Below are 24,699 nucleotides of genomic sequence, written 5' to 3' on the forward strand. Positions count from 1 at the left end.
TAATATCCCAGCTCTCCATACACATAGTATAGGAGGTACTACAATACATTTATAATATCCCAGCTCCCCATAGACACAGTATAGGGGTACTATAATACATATATAATATCCCAGCTCCCCATACACAAAGTATAGAGGAGCTATAATACATTTATAATATCCTAGCTCATCATCGACACAGTATTGGGGTACTATAATACATATATAATATCCCAGCTACCCACACACAAAGTATTGGGGTACTAGAATACATATATAATATCCCAGCTCCCCATACACACAGTATAGAGGTACAATAATACATATATAATATCCCAGCTCTCCATAGACACAGTACAGGGGTACTGTAATACATATATAATGTCCCAGCTCCCCATACACACAGTATAGAGGTACTGTAATACATATATAATATCCTAGCTCCCCATACACATAGTATTGCACCTTACATTGGGCACAACACTCACCAAAAATTGGCATTGTCCCACTAGAATCACAACATTTCACACACTATGCTGCTCTCTCCTATCCGTTCTTCTCACTTTCACCACCTGTGGCTGCTGGTTTCTTTAGTTGCGGCTTGTCTGGATCCTGGAATGTTGGAGGACCTATTTGGAAAAAAAATGGCTACATTTAGAAAATTACAGCCAGCCCCGATGTTAAATCAATAGGACCCAGGATTAATAATTAGGCCTTCCTCCAGCCCCAACATTAAAATAATACTATTCACATTTAATAAATAAACCTATTTCCCTTCCTGCAAACAGCCCCAGCAATACCTATTTCCCGCAACCATCATTGCCATTAAATAACTCATAGTCACATTTAATAAATAGACCTCATTCTCCCCAAACTCACCCCAACATTCAATAGCCCCACAAACCACCCCATCTTAATTTAATAGTCCCCACTATTAAATTGTTCCAGTGTCAGAGCAAAACACCATTGTTAAACATCTATTGACGATATCAATTGACTTCATGATTGCAAAGTTGTGAAGTGAACAAATCCATATTGTGTGGCAGAGCAAGCGGCAAAACGACAGATGCTGGTGTATTTTTATTAAGATCCGGTAAAGGGGCTGATTTCTATCACTGCTTATCAGAACAATAGCAAATCGAAAGCCAAAATATATTATTAAACTCTTGTGGGAGCAGCTGAACGATTCTAGCTGAATCTATCTATATATAATATTGGCCATTGCAAAGAGGATTCTAAGAATAAAGCATTTTCTTATTCATTTTCTTGTAATATTGCTATCCTGGAATGGCAGTGACAGAAGGATAGCAATGGTTCTTCTGCTTCCGCAATTCTTGTTAAAAAGGCCTATAATAGAACTGGCAGAAACTATTATTATTATTATTATTATTAATTTTTATTTATAAGGCGCCACAAGGCATCCGCAGCGCCGTACAGAGATAAACAAATTACAATACAATGGGAGACAGCACAGTACAGTAAACAGTAAGCACAGCAACTCAGTAAGCTCAATGCACAGCTAGAGAGGGCGGGGAAGGGGGAGGGAGGATCCGCAAACGACGGGGCCCAAGAAGGAGGGCGCGGAAGGCAGGGAGACCCCCAGGGGGGAGGAGGGAGCGAGAGTGGACGTGAGGTGGAGGATCCTCGTGGAGGAGGGCTAAGTAGCTGGAGAGCAGAGTTAGAAGTGGTGGAAACAGGAGGAGAGATGGCCCTGCTCAGAGAAGCGTACAATCTAAGGGATTAAAAAACTACCACTGTTATTGCCTGTGGTGACCCCTTAATGTGTTGTTTGACATTATGTTATAATGGGTAATGATCTTCTTAACATCAGTGCTGCCACTGTAAAGTACTAACGAAGATATTACTTCTTTAAAATTATTATTTTTATTTATTTATTTTTATATTCATGCCATTTTCTGGCTTCAGAGTGGTGCCAAACGTGTTGTTTTTTTTGTGCATAGTGCTCACCTGGATAAAAATGTAAATGTTCCATCATTGTGTGTGCGCATACTCTTACTTTCTAAAGTTCTGGGTATTGTCTTTAACTTTTATCTTAAAGGAAGATACAGAGCCTGACAAATAGATTGCTACTTCACTTTCCTTTGATGACATTCACTTAGCAGGTGGAACGTACTTGGACCCCACATAAACCTCTTCTGGCTTACTCCTGTGTTTCCCTTGGCATGGGTACTCGGTAAATCCACAACACCCAACGCATTTAGTCTCTAATTCCAAGACGTCTTCAAGGGAATATTTAAAGCTTGATAAATTGCATCGCTACGCTGTCCCTTGTGGAGACATTGGTATTCATAGTTACTATGTGAACACTGGAGATAACTGTCATATCTCTGGATTTGAACTGTTGACGAATTGGTCTCATTGGTCCGAGTATCTAAGGCATAGAAATATTTGATAAATTGGCTCCTAAGGGTTAATACTTTCACAAGACAAACAATACAAAGGAATGTAATCATGAATCAAATATCAATGCATAATAATAATAATAATAATAATAATAATAATAATAGTACATGTTTAAACATACCAGTAATGCAAATTTTAATTAAGTCTTGACCTCCACCTCCCCCAACTAGCCAGGCCAATCACACTCCATTTTTTTAAAATTACATTTAGAATTTATAGATAATGTCAAATCTAAAATCTTAATATCTAATCTAACTACAGTCTTGTAAAGTTAATCTCTCTTCTCTCCAGCTTCATCCTGTGCTGTATAATGAGCATAATGGAAGAAAGCTGCTATTTTATGTAAACTTTTTTTATTTACTTACAGAAGGAGGCAAATATATTACATGATAGTATCATACCAACAATATTAGCTCCTATTAGGTTATTATATATACAGTAATTTGTAACACTGTGAGGTGGGCTTTACTATATTGGTGCCTCATTGTTCTCCTAACACTTTTATTGTCATCTTTTTTCTGCAATCCAGAAGATGTTGTTTTGGATTAAGTAATTTACAGTAACCAACGTCCTTTACTAACATGCTGGTTTGAGCTATATTTTCATCTTACAACTGATAACTACTTTTCACCTCTTATGGCAGCGGTAGTGTACTAATGTGACAGAATGGGGCAATAGGCTTTGCATTTAACTATGGAGGTATTTGGCCAATAGCAGGAAAAACATCAGAGTAGTCAGTCAATCTTGTGAAGTAGCTCAATTATTTTTTAAACACAGAGATAACTTCCCCCCCATAAAAAGAAAATTAGGACACTAAGATGAACTCTGAGTTGCCACCTTTCATATACAGGAGAAGTGGTGGGAAAATACTTAGAATTATTCTAGCCACTATAAATGCTACAAGGATAGTCCATGTAAGAAACTCTCCTCTGTGTCTTAGGGTGGGGGGGGGGGGATTTCTGTTTTATTTTATTTTACTTTACTTTAGGGAAAGTGTTTCAATTCTAACTTATTTAGTTGGCATGGCGCTGTCAGTTCAAGATTGACCACGCATAATTCAAGGCATGGCATAACATGCATAAGATAACATACACAAACTAGATATAATATTATCACATAATGCATTACTGTATAATATCATCAGAGTATACATTATTATATAATATCAGAGAAAGGTCACAGATAAAGTGAGGCAGGAGTGACAACGTAATCAGAAACTTAATGATTATTCCTCTTTCTGGCCTTAACCTTCATGTAGCTAGTCAGAGGGTCCCACCCAGCATCTCCACTTGTTGGGATTCAGAGAACACATGATGATGGGCGATGTTGTGCCAACTTACGTAACCCAGGGGAGAGGTCAGGTGTGCTTACTGTAGGCTGGATCTTGTATTGCACCCAAAGGAATATATCTGTGAGCTCCTGGTAGATGGAACCCCAGGCATATACCAGGCCGGTCCTGTGTGTGATGTTTACTTCTTCAATGTCTGAGGAGGTAGAGATACCTTCACCGGTGGCTGCAGGCAGAAGAAATATCACATATATTTCATATAAAAGAAGTGAAGGAAAAGTTTCTGAACACATGAGGAACATAGGGTCAATATATAACTAGAGATAAAAGGCCCTTTTTTTTTAGCATATTTTTCTTTTCCTATAGTAGAAGCACAATTATAAATAAAGTAACTGATTCTAACAGTGACATTAAGTGTGCATGGAGCTATTGATATTTGACCCTTGATGTAGAATATGTGGTATTAAAAGCCCCATTGTATGGTAGCACAAAATAATAACTCTAAATATTCACAAACTCTAATGAGGGAGTTATGATGAACATTATGTGCTTCCCATAATTTTAGATGTATAAAACTATATACTTATATATGTATACAATTCAGCTCTGCACACTTACTTTGCCGGGTATGAATGGGGTTTGTACACGAAGAGCTTCTAGCTCCACCCAATCAATGTCCCGGAAGAACGGATGTTGGCGCATTAGACCGTTCACACCCAGACGTTTCTGAGGATAATCACACAGGAGCTAAATAGAGCAACAATAACATAACCAAACTGATTGATCTCTTATATCTGCATATTTGACAGCAATGTCATTCAGTGATGTTTTGAGAGTCAAAAAAGTAAAGTAATACTCTTTTACTCTAATCAGAGGATGTGCATCTAGTTTAGGACAAAACTATAAAATATCTCAGGTGTAATAAGTGGAACATGCAACACTGATCGACTGGATTGAAGTTTTCTTGAGCCACAAATTGTTTGTGACTCTCAGTGGAACCAATAAAATTAATCTGACATATAAAAATACAGATAGTTTCTCCAGATATATCTGCACATTCATAACAAGAACAACTACCTGATGTAGACTAGATAATGGGAGTTTTATAGAAATAATAAATGCTGACAAATGGACACTATATTAATGGTGTCCTTATACCTAGTACTGTATACTAAGTATCTATTCTCACTCAGCTCCTCAATGATGTCTCTTGTTGTATGTCTGAGGTTGAAGTCTGGCAAAGCCGAGAGCTCACAGAAGAACTGGGACTCTCCCGTTGTCATTTGGAAAAGTACAACACCAAAGGAGAACCAGTCTACCCCGGTGTTGTACGTCTGTCCTAAGAGCATTTGCAGATAAGATGGAAACAGATCATTAGATTAAATAGTTTTATAAACAGGAATATATACAACTGGTCAGTGATCACTGCACAATAATCACATACAGTGAAAACAGTGCATGATTCTGTGTGGAAGTGAATTGGCAAGAACAAATATATGTGTTTAAATCCACCTCCAAATACTGTACTACTATATAAATGTAATGTATGGGAAGACTGTAGTGCCTGTAGTATATACACATGTAACCCCCATTCTAAAATTTTCTCATCCCCAGTCGTAAGTATAAATTATGTAACAATGTATACATGTAACAAGTGTGAAATTATCTTCTAACGCTGCTGCTTTTAACATACATCAAATTTCTTTAAGCGTATTTCCTAAATCATAATATTATAATTCCCTGCAATAAATTTGCCTGACAAAAATGCCAGTTTGAGGAAATCAGAAAACTCATCCCATGCATAGAGTGCTTCGTGAATGAAATTACTATAGCCCCATCACAGCTTAACTTAATAAAGAGTGGAGGTAACTGTCAGTCATTTGCAGCAAAATTACAAATGACTAAATATTGGGGAACTGTAAGTCGTTGACAGTTACGCTGCTCAGACCACAAGTGTTAGGATGTGTAATAAATAAAATGATTAAAAGCAGACAGAGTGTCCCCTTCCCAAATCCTTAATAACCCCCAGCAGAGGGTTGGTTTCCATTTTAATAAGGAAAACATGATCATTGGGCCCCACTGTTAAAGTGAAAAAGTGTCCTAGGCTGGTCAACACAGGCTGTTACCTCTATAGGGAGGTGAACTTCAAAAACCATTGTGCTACCAGCCGTAAAGTGGTGGGGCTCTTCCTGCCCAGCCTAGGTCTCAGTGGTCATTAGTAGTATGCGGGAATGGGGGGGGGGGGGGGGTCATTGTTTATGGGTGTTTTTTCATTTTCTTGTTATTTTGGCAGGAGATTCGCCCAGTGATAAAAAAAAAGAATTGACACGTTCAACATAAAATTGGTGTTTACTGTGTATGGAGCCATACTATTATATCTAGAGTAAAGTGAAAACAACTATTAAACTTGGAATATATGACAATAGTATCAGGACAAGTAATAAGCACAAAATTGTTTATTAAAGGGAGTTGGGATAAAGATTGATAGAAAAGATTAATAGAAGAGATCAAATTTATTGACATGGAGGAAAAATCAACAACTAAGAATGAGCATAGACATTAGTAGATTATTGAATGTAGTGCTGACCATATTTGGAATCATCAGGTTGAGCAATTTGAAAATTGCACCCAGCACATGGTAATGATGACTCACTGGGCACTGACCCCAAAATGACTGAAAGTAAATATGGAGGAAAGAATGTAAATGTGCCACTCTTTACTCCATACTTGCCTTAGCATATAGACCCCATATATATGAATAGAACTAATATACTAAACACGTCACCTCTGGGGCAAGGTAGCCGCGTGTTCCTGCATATCCGGTGGCCCCTTCGGTCTTATTTACAGCCAGCCCAAAGTCAGCGATCTTAATGTAGCCTCCTCCATCAATCAGGATGTTCTCTGGTTTTAAATCGATGTACAAAGAAAATGTATACTTTGTTTTTCCTCTTTATGCACTCATTTAAATAATGACAATATACACTGTAAGTATCATAGCTGACTAAGACTCACTTACGAATGTGGAAACGTGCAACTCCCATAACACAAATGCATTTTTCACCTGGCTGGATTATGGCATTCCTCTGGTATGAGGACAGTTCCAAAGACCAGGAAGTGGATGTGCACCTAACACAGCATCATAAGAATGGCACAAAGCATTCACCTGACCACAAGGTACATTGTAACATTCATGGGAATACCTCGGTCCGGAAGGTCAGATATCCACGGAGTAAGAATGGGCTTCCGCAGGCCTCTTCCAGGACCTTCTTCTCCACCAGGGCTTTCTCCTCTTCTGCTGATGTCATGGCTCTCTTCCTCAAGATCTTAATCTCCACCTCCTACATTTTTTCTAACCACTACAAATGCTACAAGGATAGTCCATGTAAGAAACTTTCTTCTGTCTTGGAATGGGGGGGTGGTAGATAATTTCTGTTTTATTTTATTTAACTTTACTTGTGGTAGATGGAACCCCAGGCATATACCAGGTTGCTCCTGTGCATGATGTTTACTTCTCCAAGGTCTGAGGAGGTAGAGATGCCTTCACCGGTGGCTGCGGGCAGTAGAAATATCACACATATTCTATATAAAAGTGAAGGAAAAGTTTCTGAACACATGAGGAATATAGGGTCAATCTACAATTAGAGATAAAAGGGTATTTTTCTTTTCCTATAGTAGAAGCACAATTATAAATAAAGTAACTTATTCTAACAGTAACATTAACTGCGCATGGAGCTGTTGCTATTTGACCCATTGTGTAGAATATGTGATATTAAAAGTCCCATTGTTGGATAACACAAAATAATGCCAGCATCTCTAATCGTTAAAGGTGCAATCTATCTCTTTCACGGTTCACGTACTCTAATGAGGGAGTCATGATGAGCAGGGGGTGAACATTACGTCCTTCTCATACTTTTATATGTATACAACAACGTATTTTTATATGTATATATTTCAGTTCTACACAATTACTTTGCTGGATATGAATGGGGTTTGTACACAAAGAGCTTCTAGTTCCACTCAATCAATATCCTGGAAGAACGGATGTTGTCGAATTAGACCGTTCACACCCATACGTTTCTGAGGATCATCATACAGGAGCTAAAAGGAGCAATAAGAACATAGCCAAAAGTATTTGTCCCTTACATCAGCAGGTTTGAGAGCAATTTAATTCGGTAATATGTTTTCATAGCCAAACAAGTAAGGTCTCTTATTTACTCTAATCGGACGACGTGCTTCCAGTTTAGGAGAAACATTTAATATACAGTATTTCAGGTGTAAAGTGCAACATACAACACTGATTGACTGGATTTTATTTTTGTTAAACCCCAAATTGCTTGTGAGTGTCAGTGGATCCAATAAAACTAATCTGACACATGTAAATATAGAAAGTTTCTCCAAACACATCTGCACATTCATAACAAGAACAACTGCCTGACAAAGACTAGAGAATGGTAAAAACAAATGCTGACCAGTTGGACTCAATATTTATGGTGTCCTCATGCCTAGTACTTATGGTATAATCAGTGTCGGACTGGGGCATGAAGGGCCCACCGGGGGACTGCAAAGCTAGGGGCCCACCAGAGGGGGTGTGGTCAGCATCATAGAGGCGGGGCCTGACACTAGAGGGGGGAGTGGTCAGCCCATGAAGGACAGCTAGCATCATAGTGTAGTATATAAAGAATGCAGTGTGTATATAAAGAGTACACAGTCTTGACCTCCCCCTTAGATTGGGTAGAACAGTCACCAAAAATCTGGATTGTCCCACTAGAATCAGAACATTTGACAGACTGTCCTACCTGTTCTTGTCACCACCTGTGGCTGCTGGTTTCTTAAGTTGCGACTTGTCTGGATCCCGGAATGTTGGGTGCCCTATTTTGAAAAAAAATGGGTACATTTAGAAAATTACAACTAGCCCCGGCGTAAAATCTATAGCACCCACAATTAATACTTAGGCCTTCCTCCAGCTCCAACATTAGAGATAGAGTATTCTCACTTAATAAATAAACCTATTTCCCTCCCTCCAAACAGCCCCAGCAATAAATGAATATCATTTACGTATAATAAATATACCTATTTCCCACAACAGTCACTGCCATTAAATAATTGATATTCACATATAATAAATAGACCTTGTGCTCCTCAAACTCAGCCCCACATTCAATTAATAGCACCTAAACCACCCCAGGATAAAATTAAAGGTCCTGTCACCCCATCTTAATTTAATAGGCCCCACTCTGAAATTAAATAGCCCACCAATAAATTAAATTGCCCCACCATCACCCCACAAATAAAATAGCACCCATTAAATAATTAGCCCCCACCTAAACTCCACCATTAAATTAATAGCCTATCTCCATGTACTATTAAGGCAACCCCACTCCTTTCCCTCTTATCACACATTATATTAAAAAAAAACATTCCCTCATTATAGCAGCCCACACTCCTTTCATTCACACAATATAGTGGCCCCCCTCCCATTTCATTCACACAGTATAGCAGGCCCCTGTCACTCACATAGTATAGCAGGCCCCCCCCCTCCCCTGTCTCTCACACAGTATAGCAGGGCCCCCCTCCCCTGTCACTCACACAAATAGCAGGCCCCCCCCCCCCCTGTCTCTCACAAAAATAGCAGGCCCCCCTCCCCTGTCTCTCACACAGTATAGCATGCCCCCCCTCCCCTGTCACTCACACAAATAGCAGGCCCCCTCCCCTGTCACTAACACAAAAAGCAGGCCCCCCTCCCCTGTCTCTCACACAGTATAGCATGCCCCCCTCCCCTGTCACTCACACAAATAGCAGGCCCCCTCCCCTGTCACTAACACAAATAGCAGGCCCCCCTCCCCTGTCTCTCACACAGTATAGCAGGGCCCCCCCTCCCCTGTCACTCACACAAATAGCAGGCCCCCCTCCCCTGTCTCTCACACAAATAGCAGGCCCCCCCTCCCCTGTCTCTCACACAAATAGCAGGCCCCCCTCCCCTGTCTCTCACACAGTATAGCAGGTCCCCCTCCCCTGTTTCTCACACAAATAGCAGGGCCATCTTTCATTCACACTTACCTTATTGCTGCAGCTCACATGCTTGCTGTGCGATCAAAAGCAAAACAGGAAGTAGCGTGCGTTCCACGGTGGAACGCACGCTACTTCCTGTTTCCTGTTTAGCGAAAGTGACTGGTCCCTGAGGAGGGGCCAGCCACCCACGGCACCTGGCTCCCACCAACACCCGAGGACACAGGAATCATTTTTTTTAGCCCCGCCCCACCACGGAGGAGGGCGGAGCTATCTGCCATCAGGGCCTACCGGTGGATTTCCCGGTCCACCGGCGGCCCAGTCCGACGCTGGGTATAATACGTATCTACCCACACTCACTTCCTTAATAATATCCCTTGTGTTAGGGACTCAGGTTCACTTTCCTGTTGTCATTCAGAACAGTACAACACCAAAGGAGAACCAGTCTACCCCGGTGTTGTACGTCTGTTCTAAGAGCATCTGCGGATAAGATGGAAACAGATCATTAGATTAAATAGTTTTATAAACAGGAATATACAAGTGATCACTGCACAATAGTCACATACAGATACACACAAGGAAAACACTGCATGATACTGTGTGGAAGTGAATTGCAAATTATAAATATGTGTTTAAATCCACCTCCAAATACTTGTACTACCATAGAAATCTAATGTATGAAAAGACTGTAGTGCCTGTAGTATATACACATGTAACCCCCCCTTTTGTACTGTTCTCATCTCCGGCTGCGAGGAGTGTAAATTATGTAACAATATATAGAAGTAATAAGTGTGAAATTGTCTTCTAACGCTGCTGCTTTAAAGAAACATCAAATTTGTTTAAGCCTATTTCATAAATCGTAATATTAAAATTCCCTGCAATACATTTGTCTGCCACAGATGCCAGTTTGAGGAATTCAGACTATGTATGTGAGATGAATGAAAACTCATCACATGCATACCGTGCTTTGTGAATGAAATTACCATAGCCACGTCACAGCTTAACTTAATGAATGAGCAGCATATGTGGTCAGAGTGGAGGTAACTTGCAGTGACTGACAGTTACCAAACACGGCTGATTATTTGGGAACTGCAAGTTGTTGACCGTTACCCTGCTTAGACCATAAGTGCTACAATGTGTAATAAATAAAAGTAATTCAAAACGGACAGTGTGTCCCCTTCCCAAATCCTCAATAAAGCCCAGCAGAGGGCTGGGCCACTCTTTCCTCCACATTTACATTAAAATATAGAACCCATATCCATGAATAGAACTAATAAACTCTACACCTCACCTCTGGAGTAATGTAGCCGCGTGTTCCTCCACATCCAGTGGCTCCTTTAGTCTTATTTACCGCCAGCCCAAAGTCAGCGATCTTTATGTGGCCTGCTCCATCAATCAGTATGTTCTCTGGTTTTATATCTTTGTACAAAGAAAATGTGTACTTTGTTTTTCCTCTTTATGTACTTGTTTGAGTATAGACATTATAAATTGTAAGTATTATAAGTGACTAAGACTCACTTACAAATGTGGAAACATGAAACTCCCATAGTGCAAATGCATTTTTCACCTGGCTGGATTATGGCATTCTCCTGGTATGAGGACAGTTTCAAAGACCAGGAAGTGGATGTGCACCTAACACAGCATCAGAAGAATGGCACAAAGCATTCACCTCCTGGTCTTTGAAACTGTCCTCATACCAGGAGAATGCCAACTCCCCCAATAGACATTCCCTGTCACCTGGGTTCATTGGGGATGAATTTTATGACAATGGACATATAATTGGGCAACCCACAGTATGTGGCATACATAGGGTATGCCACAGTAACTGTGGGTGACAATACATTGTATTTGCCATGTCAAAGCCTTCACCTGCGGCCCGCAGCTCCGTCCTGTTGTATTGTCACATTGTTTTTCTTATAGCTCATAACACTTGTTTAAAATAATCATCATCATCAATTTATATAGCTCCCCCGCTCCATCAGAACTTCCCCTAATCTGTCCTCTTTCAAACGAACATTAAAAACCCACCTTTTCCTTAAAGCCTTCCAGTCTCATGCCTAAACTCCCACCGGTCGGCTACCTCTCTTTCTCATCCCTTCTTCCCTTCTCCCCCTTCCTCGACTCCGTCTCCGTTTCTCCCGTCTCTCCGTCTCATCCATGTGTCTGTCTGTCTTCCCCTCCCTTTAGATTGTTCGCTCCTTTGAGCAGGGCTCTCCTACCTTCTGTTTCCATCACTTTTAACTGCGCTCTCCAGCTACTCAGCTCACCTCCTCTCGGTCCCTCTGCCCTCTGTCTCCTCTCGCTTCTCTCCGCTCCCCTCAGTGACTCTCAACCTGTCATCCGTGCCCACCCTCTTGGGCCATAGTTACCTGCCTATACTCACTTTTCCCCTCCCTCCCTCTCTTTCATGCTGTGCCTGAGCCCCCAGAGTTATAGTGCTTACTGTTACTTGTACTGTGCTGTTTCACCTTGTACTGTGCCATTGTTTGTCCTTGTACGGCGCTACGGATACTTTGTGGGGCGCCCTATAAATAAAAATTAATAATAATAATAATAGCGTCACTAATTCCGCAGTGCTGTACAGAGAACTCACTCACATCAGTCTCTGCCCCATTGGAGCTTACAGTCTAAATTCCCTAACATGCACACAGAAACACAGACTAGGGTTAATTTTGTTAGCACCCAATTAACCTACTAGTATGTTTTTGGAGTGTGGGGGGAAACCGGAGCACCCGGAGGAAACCCATGCAAATACGGGGAGAACATACAAACTCCACACAATTAAGACCATGGTCAAGATTCGAACTCATGACCCCAGTGCTGAGAGGCAGAAGTGCTAACCACTGAGCCACTGTGCTGCCCGTAAATGCCTGCTGGTATGTTATTACAGATAGGTGTCCCATTCTTTCATTATATGTATTAATTTAACTTTGTACATAGTTGCCTACTGGGAGACTCCTGAATTTCTGAGAGTCCTCCCTGACTCCCAGGAGAACTGGGCAACCTCCTGGTTCTTGGCCATTTTATTAGTTAGGTGGCGGGAGAAGGGCTTAGGTCGTGATTCATGCGGAATTGTGGCCCTGCCCTCTGCTGTAAAAGGCTAAAAGCTGACGGTAACTAGAAACAATGAAGTAAGGCAAACAGAGCATCATCATTATGATGGACAGCACGGTGGCTCAGTGGTTCGCACTTCTGCCTCACAGCACTGGGGTCAATTCCTGACCATGGCCTTATCTGTGTGGAGTTTGTATGTTCTTCCCGTGTTTGCGTGGGTTTCCTCCCAAACTCCAAAAAACATATGTGTGTGTGTGTGTGTTAGGAAATTTAGACTGTAAGCTCCAATGGGGCAGGGACTGATGTGAATGAGTTCTCTGTACAACGCTGCAGAATTGGTGGTGCTATATAAATAAATGGTGATGATGATGATCATTTGTCAACCAGAGTGATTAATGTCAAAATGAATCACACATCATCTCAAGGGACTGCAGCGTTAATTTAGCAGGATTGAAATATATTTTTCCCCCAATCAAATATTATTCACAGCTTTCATTTTAATGTCATTTAATTCAAAAACTCTGTTACAGTGCAGAATTTTTTTTTTTTTTTGTTTCACATCAATCCCCTTGACTGGCCCATAGTCCATTCTATGCGTTTTGCTAATGGACTGTCTGGGTGCAGAATACCTCACTTTACCCTACCTGAAATCATCACAGTCTCCTTGGTTCTGTCACATTAAGCTACAAATTTCTGGACAATCAGCTGACAGTGAGATAAATGACTGTTATTGTTTGCGACATCGCTCGGACCATGAATGCGCCCTATATGGAGAGCAGCTCACAGCCTGAATCATGCAGTGCGGGTCCGTTCCTGTCCGACTGATACATTTGTCAAACAGAGTGTCAGTCCGTGGCCGTGGCTAAATGAAGCATTGTAATTGGTTACTATTACTGGCGTGATTAATATATGGTGATTGTCTCCACTATCTACTTCCATCTATAGATACTTAGCAAACCAACGTGCTTTTCAGTAAAAATAAGACCATGCGCCAATCATACTAACCTTCAAGCTGCATTCTGCTGAATCTCCTATGTGCTAGTTAGTGATTTTGTCATTTAATATTGTAAAACAGTTTGCTGTTATTATATCGGGCTATTATATTATAGGTCAATATAGCAGTGATTCAGGGTCTTATTTATTAAGCCATAAAACCATGCAGAAACGGCATTTTCCGGTTGGTTTAAGCATTGTTAAGTTGCATATCCCTGTAACAAAAGCCTAACGCAGGAGATGTCATAGATGTCTCCTGCATTCGGCTAAGTTTGGCATCAAACCGCAGTCCCCATAATTTTCAATGGAGACTGCGGTCTGGGGCAATGTAACATGCTCCAAAAAGCATTGGAGTGTCCGGTGGCAAGGTGACACCAGGAGGAGCGGTGAGAACGAAGCCCTACTATCTCTGGTTGTGCTCCCATCGCTCCACGTCGATACGTTGAGTTGAATGGGGAACGCTCTGCACCTGACACGGGAACACCTGCATGCAAATGTTCTTTGAGCATAAACACTCACGTATGATGTTCCCCATTCACCCCCGTGTCTAAGCACCCAGCTGGTATACCACTTGCGTTCACAGCTCCTGTGCGACGCAAACACGATTATACAAAAGACACAAGAAAACAAGGACGCAATAAAACTGTCCATGTGAACCGTCAGTTTCATGGTAGGATAACCTTATCTGCTTTTTGGTGTATTTTTATAAGAGGAAAAAGAAGGAACAATGCAGGAGAAATAAAAAAAACTATCGGGAGGCCCCTAAATGAGATTGTAAAAAGTCACTTAAAATGACACATTTTGACATGTTTAGGTAAACATTTGCTTTAAACGTGTTTTTCCCCAAAACAAAAAGAGTCCCTCAGACAACCCCATGGTAGCATTATTAAAGACAATATACTTTTTAATTTTGTGATGCATTCAGCCAATGACCAATAATAATATTTTTTTATTTTATTGTTCTATGTTTTTAATTTTTTTCATCAGAAATGTTGTTAATAATGTGTATCTGATTTTGCATTAAAACCATAGATGCATCAATAGCTTTTACTCTAATATTGACTAATAGAATATGTGATCCTGGCATTCAATTACTAGATCTTGTTTATAGTTAATTTTATTATTATCAGTGTCAACACAATTTCATTTACCAATAAAAACTATTAAATTATTTATAATGGTAGGCCCTTGTAATGGTAGGTCAGTAGTAGAATACATGTAGAACATATACTGCACATGCAATTATGGTTCAATGGACAAAAGAAAATATTCCAGCTAATACAATAGAGAGATGTTAGTATACAAACACAGCTGATTCAACCGTAAGAATAAAAATGTGCACTAGTAAGTCGACAGTAAATGCCTTCTGGGGGTATAGCTCAGTGGTAGAGCATTCGACTGCAGATCGAGAGGTCCCTGGTTCAAATCCAGGTGCCCCCTGTCTCCCCTTTTAGTTGTATAAGGATATTCAATTATGTGTTACAATTTCAGCTATATAGGCAACTCAAGGAAAAGTACAAAATACAAGTACTTATACGTTGTAATGTTCATTCCTGATAGTACAGTGTCTATGGCAGGTTTAAATGCTTAATAAGTTTATTTCTTAACTTCATGCCAAGAAGTGAGATTTGCAGGTGTACCTCCAATGAGAATCAGTGGCTCTTTCCATGAAGTTGTGATCAGTCGTAATATTATTCTTGTTTGCTTTTTATAGTGAAATAGGAACAGAAAAGGGAAGTTACCCATAATTATTATTGTTATTATTAACTTTTAAGTATAAACATTATAGATTTTGAGGCTGAATTTATATGTCAGGTACAATGTCTCACTCAGAAGCAAATTACTTTTAAAGGACTGGACTTGTGAGTATTTTGCTACCATAATGAAACAGAGAGGTGAAAAGTAATATTTAGGAGATGTGAATGAAGATAAGTGTGAAATCCCCTTGTAATGGTAGGTCAGTAGTAGAATACATGTAGAACATATACTGCACATGCAATTCTGGTTCAATGGAGAAACGAAAATATTCCAGCTAATACAATAGAGAGATGTTAGTGTAGAAACACAGCTGATTCAACCGTAAGAATAAAAATGTGCACTAGTAAATCAGCAGTAAGTGCCTTCTGGGGGTATAGCTCAGTGGTAGAGCATTCGACTGCAGATCAAGAGGTCCCTGGTTCAAATCCAGGTGCCCCCTGTCTCCCCTTTTAGTTGTATAAGGATATTCAATTATGTGTTACAATTTCAGCTATATAGGCAACTCAAGGAAAAGTACAAAATACAAGTACTTATACGTTGTAATGTTCATTCCTAATAGTACAGTGTCTATGGCAGGTTTAAATGCTTAATAAGTTTATTTCTTAACTTCATGCCAAGAAGTGAGATTTGCAATATCTGCCATAACTCTGATGCACGTAACAAAGGGATAGCAAGGCATTAAACATTTATACCAAATACAACAACAGACATGTTTTAGCGTTCCTTTAAAAGCATTATAGTCTAGCGAGGGGATTACTTAAAGTAGATACTGCAAACAAGGAGACCTATAGATGTTTAAATGGACTGGGGCTTATCTTTGGAGAAATGTCAGAAGAGTTGGCCAACTAATTTGGAAACTAGTAGGAGGGAAGGAAATGAGATGTTGTAAATATAATGCTGTCTAAATTAGAGATGTTCACTGTCCCCTTGGTTTGGTTTTGGATGTGGATTAACTTCGTGTTTTGGTTTTGGCAAAACCTCCATTACGTGTTTTGGTATTTTTTTCTAAAATCCCCATTTTTTTTTTTTGCTAAAATCACATCATTTTGCTTCCCCCTACAGTATTATTAACCTCAATAACACTAATTTCAAGTCCTTTGTAGTCAGTTTTGACCACCTCACAGGTCACAATATTATTTTCATACACTTTCAAACAAAGATTGCAGCAGTTCTTGCCAGTGATAAGAAGGCCATTGTCATGCCTGGGCATAAGACCAAAAAATCCACCTCTTATGTGTGGAATTATTTTTACCTAAATCCTGACAACAGTTGTCTAGACATTTGTAGCATTGTAAAGCCACATTCAGTAGAGGTAGGGACCTTAACCATCTAGGAGCCTCATCCATGTTACGCCATTTGAAGCAAGTTCATGGAAAGCTTTTGTGAAAATCAGAAACTTTTATTCTAAAAAATAACAACAAGCAGTCCAGCATCACCTACCTCCCTTCACTCAGCTAGATCCCAGCACCCGCAATCTACACCCCAAACACCTTCATCATTAATATCTTCACAAGTGATGGGAGTTAGTCCTGCATCCAAGTTTTTAAGGCGAGATGACTCCTCCCCTATCCAGGACTCCTCAGAAGAATCCTTGAGCGTTAGGCCCACTGCTGCTGCACCTGCTGCTGGAGGTGGATCTTCAACCCAGAAGCAGACCAAGAAGAAGACTACTAGTAGTTTACAACAATTGACTGTTAATCCTTTGCAAGAGGAAAAAAGTATGAAAGCTGTCATCCAGTCGCAATGTGGATCACAGACGTCATGGCGACTATGCTAGTATTAGATCTGCATCCAATATCCACTATTAATGCAGCTGGTTTTAGACAGTTACTTGAGCTCTTCTGTCCCCGTTACCAAATTCCATCACAACACCATTTTACTAGAAAAGCTATTCCTCACCTCTACCAGAAGGTTCGTGAAAATGTAATTATTGGGCTACAAAATGCCATTCTACCCACTGTACACTTAACCACAGATATGTGGACAAGCGGAACTGGGCAAACTAAAGCTGAAACAAGAGGAGCGAGTGTGGCTCAGAGTGGACATTGGGATAGTTGTGAGGGCGCATTAGTGGGAATAGTGTTATCAAGGATAAGGTCACCTGTAAAAAAGAGATGGGTTTTTAATGAGCATCTTAAGATTTGAAGGCTGTGGGAAAGTCTGATTGAGCTTGGTAGGGAATTCCATAAGTGGGGAGCAGCACGGGAGAAGTCTTGAAGGCAGGAGTGAGAGGTGGTTACCAGAGACGAGACAAGGCGCAGGTCAGAGGTAATACCGCTGACAATCTGTTTGAAAAACTAAGGGATGTTATTGCAACATGGCTTATCCTTCTTGGACTCTCCTGAGGATATGTGATTTCTGATAATGCCACCAATATTATTAGAGCATTGCAGCGGGGGGAATTACATCACATTCCCTGTTTTGCTCACACAATCGACTTGGTGGTACAGAACTTTTTAAAAAATGACAATGACATGCAGGAGATGCTGCCTGTGTCCCGAAATTTTTATGGTCATTTTCGGGATTCTGCAACAGCATGTAGGAGAATGCAGCACTGCAAGAAGAATAGAATTTAGGGGGAATGTACTTTAGTTCAGGGCAGTGGAGAATACTTTCCATGTTGTGCAAGGTGCTGAAACCACTCGAAGTAGTCACCTGTGAAGAGAGTGCAGACACTGTTAGCTTGAGTCAAGTGATTCCCCTAATTAGACTTTTTGAAAAGCAGGAAGAAAAATTAAAGGAGGAAATTAAATGAAACAAAGCAATTCTGATAATTATTTTAGACTTGTCGATTAAGTACTTTATACGCTTCGCCAGGATCCAAGAGTTATCAACATCTTGAAATCGAATCATTACATTTTGGCAACTGTGCTTGATCCTAGGTTTAAGAGCTATGTCTTTTCTTTCTTTCCAACTGACCCAGATGCAAACAGCTCCTGGTCAGCAAGCTGACAGCTCAAGTGGTACATGACACAATGACGTCTCCTCCTTCAGTTTCTCTGGAAATTGCTGCTAGGAAAAAACTTAGCTTTCCCAAGACACCCAGTGGTGATGCAGATAAGTCTGCACAACAAATCGTGACAGCTCTTCCGTAAAATGAACTTCAAATTTCATGAGGAAGGCAATTACCGGCAATTACATCAAAGTACACAGACTTCTGTGATGGTTTGAGGATGATGTACACACCGATGAGGGTGAATATGATGACAGTGTAGATTGCAGGTGCTGAGATCTAGCTGAGAGAAGGGAGCTAGCTGATGCTGGTATGCTTGGTAATATTTTGGGTAGAATAGCATGTTGGCAATTTTATGTTTTTCTACAGTAAACTTTCACTTTATTAGTGAGGTGTTTTTTTCTTTACAAAGGTACAAGCTTTTATTTACATTTTTGTTTCACTGACTTAAAACCACTATGCACTTGAACATAGACTTTAGCACATGTGGTAGAGGGATTAGTATCATCATGACTGAGACTGGAGAGTGACAAGTACAATGCCACCCCTCCTGTTTCTGTATGAGCTATGGCACAGTAGAATGTCAGTGGAGACCTTTAAGAACACTGACAGCCATATTACTACAATTTCTGTTTCAGCACTGAACCCTGCCACCTCTCCTGTTTCTAAGTGAGCTATGGTACAGTAAAATGTAACTGCAGATTCAGACCAACACTGCCAGCCCTATTATTTCTATTTCAGCAATGACAATTAGCAATGGAGTTCTCCTCTTTGTATGTTACCTATATAACACAGTACAATGTGATGGCAGATTTAGAAGACCAAGCTTTGCAGCCCTATTATTTCTATTTAAGCAATGACAATTAGCAATGGAGCAATGGAGCTCTCATCTTTGTATGTTACCTATATAACACAGTGCAATGCGACTGCAGATTTAGAAGACCAAGCCTGCCAGACCTATTATTTCCAGCGCTGTAGCTGCGGCTGAGCGGCATCCTGCATTAGCATTTGGAATGCAAATGTGTTCCAAATGCCGGACTTCCTGTCAGTGGAATGCCAACTCTCCCGGACATTCCGGAAGAGTTGGCAAGTATGCATTATGTGCACTCTGTTTATATTAATGACATGTATTTTACACCTCCACCATGTTTTTTATCAGGTTTGATTTTTATTTAAATTTTATATTTTGCAGCAAAATATAAACAATATTAAAAGGGGAAATGTGTAGGAAGAAGGGGATATGAAGGGATAGGGAATGGGGGGGGGATCCAGTAGAATACAGTATTATAGGCAGTTCCTTTAGGCAACAAGAATATAAGATATAGCCAACCAGATCACACTGTAAAGTACTGAAAATGTATAATCAGGTGCTAAACTATAAGAAAAAATAAAAAAGGCGTAAGCTGCAGCTCACACAAAACAGAGTACTGAGCCCTGAACAACAAAACAATATAAGAATAAATATCGAAAGCTCTGATATGCAGTAAAATATCTACTATTTATTCAAAATTCATATATAAATGTTATTAATAAACCATGATCTTAACTGACATATTATTATATTGAATTAATTCAGAAGAGAACACCATATATATTATTATATAAGAGACCTTTGATTGGTTGTGCTTTCATTATGTATGATGTTAGAGTTAGTCAAATTGAAAAAAAAATAAAAAAAGTCATAAATTGTAATTGTGACGATTTAGATGAAGGCTAAATAAATTCCCCAATGTGACAGTTGACAATGTAGCCTCTAAGGAGGAACAAATTCATGGATCCCTGGATTAATCACCCACATAACGTCTTATTCTATTTATAATTACATATACAATTTGTTATAAGAAAGGCATCCAATCCATTTTTAAGGTCTGTTAGTGAATTTACCACCTCTAGTGGTAAGGAATTCCGCAATTACAGTAAAGATCCCTTCTTATGCTCATTATAAATCTTTCTTCCATTTGCAATTGATGAACCTTTGTCCTCTGCATGGTCCATGATTCAAAACATTCATTAGACAAATCGTCCAACTAACCTTGAATATACTGTATTTATAAGTATTATTAAGATAACTTCTAAGGTGCTTTTCTTCCAAAGCAAGCAACCCTATTTTATAGATCCTTTTTATAATTTAACCCTTCAGTTCCCTTTATTAAAGATTCTACCCACTTCTGAACCCTCTCAAATTTTCCTATTTCATTTCTACAGTGAGGTGCTCAAAACTATACCTTATGTTCAAGACGTGGTCTACCTTATACAATAGTAATACTATGTTTGCATCAAATACATTTATTTTTATACATGCATTTTATTCGTCTTTGTAACTACTGTCTGACACTGTGTGCTGCTACTCTACTTTCTGTCACTAGTATCCCTAAGTTCCTTTCATCTCAGTTTCCCACAATTGTATTCCATTTAATATATAAGTAGCGTTGTTATCACAATGGCCTAGGTGCATGTCTGAGTTTACCATTTTGTCTCATCCTGTCTGTAACAAGTTTTTATCTTGCTTTGTGTTAATACCCTAAGGCTGGGTACACACTACAGAACATTTCTCCTGATGTGACATCCTTAAGATTTTGCCTGCTACAGAAAAACAAAAGTCCCGATCAGCATGCCGATTCATGTGTACACACTAAACATATTTTACACGATCTGTGCTCTTCATCTGTCATAACCATCGGCTGAAAAGATTGTGACTCTGCATGCTCTATAGAGATCTATGGAAACTGCCAGTCGTGAGTACGTACACACTGCAGGATTGGAATGACATCGTTCCATCGTTGAACAAGATTTTAAGTTCGATTTAAAAATCAAATTAAACAATACGATGAGCTTTGGAACGATAATTGTTCATCGCTGGAGTGTGTGATATCTGGCCAAACGGTCATTTATCTGGTGATTGGCCCGATAATCTTCTGGAAGCCTTACATCGCTTAGTGTCATCAGTAAATATGGACACCGTAATTTCTATGCCACATGCAAAGTAATTTAAAAAAAAAAAAGAACAAGGCCCAATACTGATGATACACCACTAATAACTTTAGTCCAGTCTGATTGTGTTCCATTTATAAATACCTCATGTCTTCTATCCTTCAACCAGATCCATACTACTTCTCCTAGACCTATTACTCTCATCTTATGTACCAGACTCTTAGGTCTAACAATATCGACAACCATTCAAAATTCAAATATATCACTTCAATTGCATTATAAAGATCCAATTTGAAACTTCTCTCCTGAAAACAAAGGGGGCAATTCAATTACCATAGGGAACAGCTCCAGCGGCACAAGTCGAGCTCTAGAGGAATTTTAACATAAGAATTCTTTCCTGCTTTGTTCAACTTCAAGCAGATGATCTTATTGTTACTAATCCATATTAACATAGTAACATAGTTGATGAGGTTGAAAAAAGACACCAGTCCATCAAGTTCAACTTATTTTGAATCTCCTGCGATCCCTCACTTATATTTGAAATTGATCCAGCTTAAGCAACCGCCAATCTGTTTCAATCGGGAAAAATCCCCCCAGACCCAATACTGCAGTCCTATTTTGTCCCTATATCCACTACTATCCTTCATTTTAATTAATGGTCGTATCCCTGGATACACTTTTGTCTAACCCTTTCTTAAACATATCTATTGAATCTGCCATCGCAACCTTCCCTGGCAGTGAATTCCATATCTTGACTACCCATACTGTAAAGAACCCCTTCCTTTGCTGGTTGTGAAATTTCCTCTCCCCTAACCTTAGGGGTGACCGCGTGTCCTGTGTATGGTCCTTGGGGTAAAAAGTTCCCATGAAAGTTCTCTGTATTGACCCTTAATGTATTTGTACATAGTAATCATATCTCCTCTTAGACGCCTCTTTTCTAAAGTAAACATGCCTAAACTGGCTAACCTTTCCTCATAAATTAATGACTCCACACTCTTAGCCTCTCTCTGAACCCTTTCTAGTTCCAAAATATTTTTTTATAGAGTGGTAACCAGAACTGTACTCCATATTCAAGATGAGGTCTTACCAACGATTTATACAGTGGCAAAATTACACTGTCTTCCCAATACTTTATTTGCCCTTGCAGCTGCTGCTTGGTATTGAGCACTATTGCTAAGTCTACTGTCTACGAGCACTCCCAAATCCTTTTCCATTATAAATTCCCCTTAATTAATTCCATTTAATTTATAGATTGTTTGTTTTTGATCCCTAAATGCATAACCTTACATTTATCTATGTTAAACCTCATATTCCATTTTGCCGCCCAATCCTTCAGTTTATTTAAGTCTCTCTGTAGAGAAGCTACATCTTGCTCTGATTTTATTACCTTACAGAGTTTAGTGTCATCTGCAGAAATGGAAACTTTACTCTCTAAACGATCACCAAGGTCATTAATAAATATATTAAAAAGGAGTGGCCCCAACACAGAACCTTGAGGTACTCCACTTAAGACTTTTGACCAATTAGAAAATGTTCCATTTATCACAACTCTCTGTTCCCTATTCTCTAACCAGTTCCCTTATTTTGTAAACCAACCTCTTGTGTGGCACTGTTTTAAAGTCCTTTGTAAATTCTAAGTAGACCACATCTACTGTGCTGTCCTGGTCCAAGTTCCTACTAACTTCCTCGTAGAAACTAATTAGATTAATTTGACATTACCTATCCCCCATAAATCTATGCTGATTCCCACTAATAATCTTATTGTGCACCAAGTAATCCTGAATACTATCCCTTAATATACCTTACAATAGTTTCCCCACTATTGATGTCATTATTACAGGTCTATAATACCCTGGTTGTGATCTCGTCCCATTTTTAATATTCTTCAGTCGTCTTTGGACTTCTTCCTTTTCAGCCAAGTATTAATTAATGGCACTGTTTCATTTCTGTTTTTATGTATTATTCCTCTCTAGTAAATACTGAAGAAAAGAAAGTGTTTAATACCTCTGCTTTTTCCTCACGTTACTCTCGAAAGTAACGCAGCCTGTGCACTATTACCATTACTATGGTAATGGTGCACATTATTACCGTTAGTACAGTCATTTTTAACTAAGGATGAGCGGGCTCGGATTCCGCTAATCCGAGCCCACCCGAACAGTGCGGATCCGACAGGATCCGAGCACTGTTCGGGTACTTCTGGCCGCCAAAGGAATCCGAAACGAGGCTATGACATCCAAGTCTCGCGTCGGATCTCGCAAGTCTCGGATGTCATAAATTCTCACCTTGCGGCCGCCATCTTCATTTCGCCTGACATCAGGGAAGAGGGAGGATGTGTAGGGTAGTGGTGCTCTGTCCTTGCTGAGTCCAGTGGTGCTTTATGCTTGTTTCCAGTGCTCTGTCCTTGCTGAGTCCAGTGGTGCATCAGTCCAGTGCTCTGTCCTTGCTGAGTCCAGTGGTGCTTTTGTCCTGTGCTCTGTGCTGCTAAGTACAGTGGTGCTTTTGTCCTGTGCTTTGTTCTGCTAAGTGCATAGTTATTTTAAAAGTATTAAAAAATCTTAAAAAAAAAAAAAAATTATACAAAAATAATTTCAAAAAAATAAATAAAAATAATTTAAAAAGTATAAAAAAAATTCTAGTGCTATATATTCTTGCAGTACAGAAACATTAGTACCGCAATCTATAAAAAAATTGTTCACTATTCTTGCAGTCCATAAACATAGTACTGCAATCTATAAAAAATTGTTCACTGTTCTTGCAGTCCAGAAACATTAGTACTGCAATCTCTAAAAAATTGTTCACTGCTCTTGCAGTCCAGAAACATTAGTACTGCAATCTATAAAAAATTGTTCACTGTTCTTGCAGTCCATAAACATTAGTACTGCAATCTATAAAAAATTGTTCACTGTTCTTGCAGTCCATAAACATAGTACTGCAATCTATAAAAAATTGTTCACTGTTCTTGCAGTCCATAAACATAGTACTGCAATCTATAAAAAATTGTTCACTGTTCTTGCAGTCCATAAACATAGTACTGCAATCTATAAAAAATTGTTCACTGTTCTTGCAGTCCAGAAACATTAATACTGCAATCTATAAAAAATTGTTCACTGTTCCAGCAGTATTAAAAAAATAGTACTGTAATACAACGTGTGCTGCATATAATGGAGTACCAAAATTTGGAGGATAAAGTAGGGAAAGATCAAGACCCGCTTCCTTCCAATGCTGAACCTGCTGCCTCTAGTCATAACATAGACGATGAAATGCCATCAACGTCGTCTGCTAAGGCCGATGCCCAATCTCCTAGTACAGGGCA

The 24,699-nt window shown here is 39.6% G+C and overlaps 2 non-coding genes across 2 annotated transcripts; both read left to right on the forward strand.

Annotated features, from left to right (window-relative positions):
- Window positions 1-15,112: 15,112 nt before the first annotated feature.
- Window positions 15,113-15,184, forward strand: TRNAC-GCA (transfer RNA cysteine (anticodon GCA)). Its single transcript has one exon. It is a non-coding gene; the product is annotated as a tRNA-Cys (tRNA).
- A 685-nt stretch (window positions 15,185-15,869) lies between these two features.
- On the forward strand, window positions 15,870-15,941 carry TRNAC-GCA (transfer RNA cysteine (anticodon GCA)). The gene has a single exon. It is a non-coding gene; the product is annotated as a tRNA-Cys (tRNA).
- Window positions 15,942-24,699: the final 8,758 nt, after the last annotated feature.

Source organism: Mixophyes fleayi, unplaced genomic scaffold (assembly GCF_038048845.1).
Source record: "Mixophyes fleayi isolate aMixFle1 unplaced genomic scaffold, aMixFle1.hap1 Scaffold_29, whole genome shotgun sequence".
NCBI lineage: Eukaryota > Metazoa > Chordata > Amphibia > Anura > Limnodynastidae > Mixophyes > Mixophyes fleayi.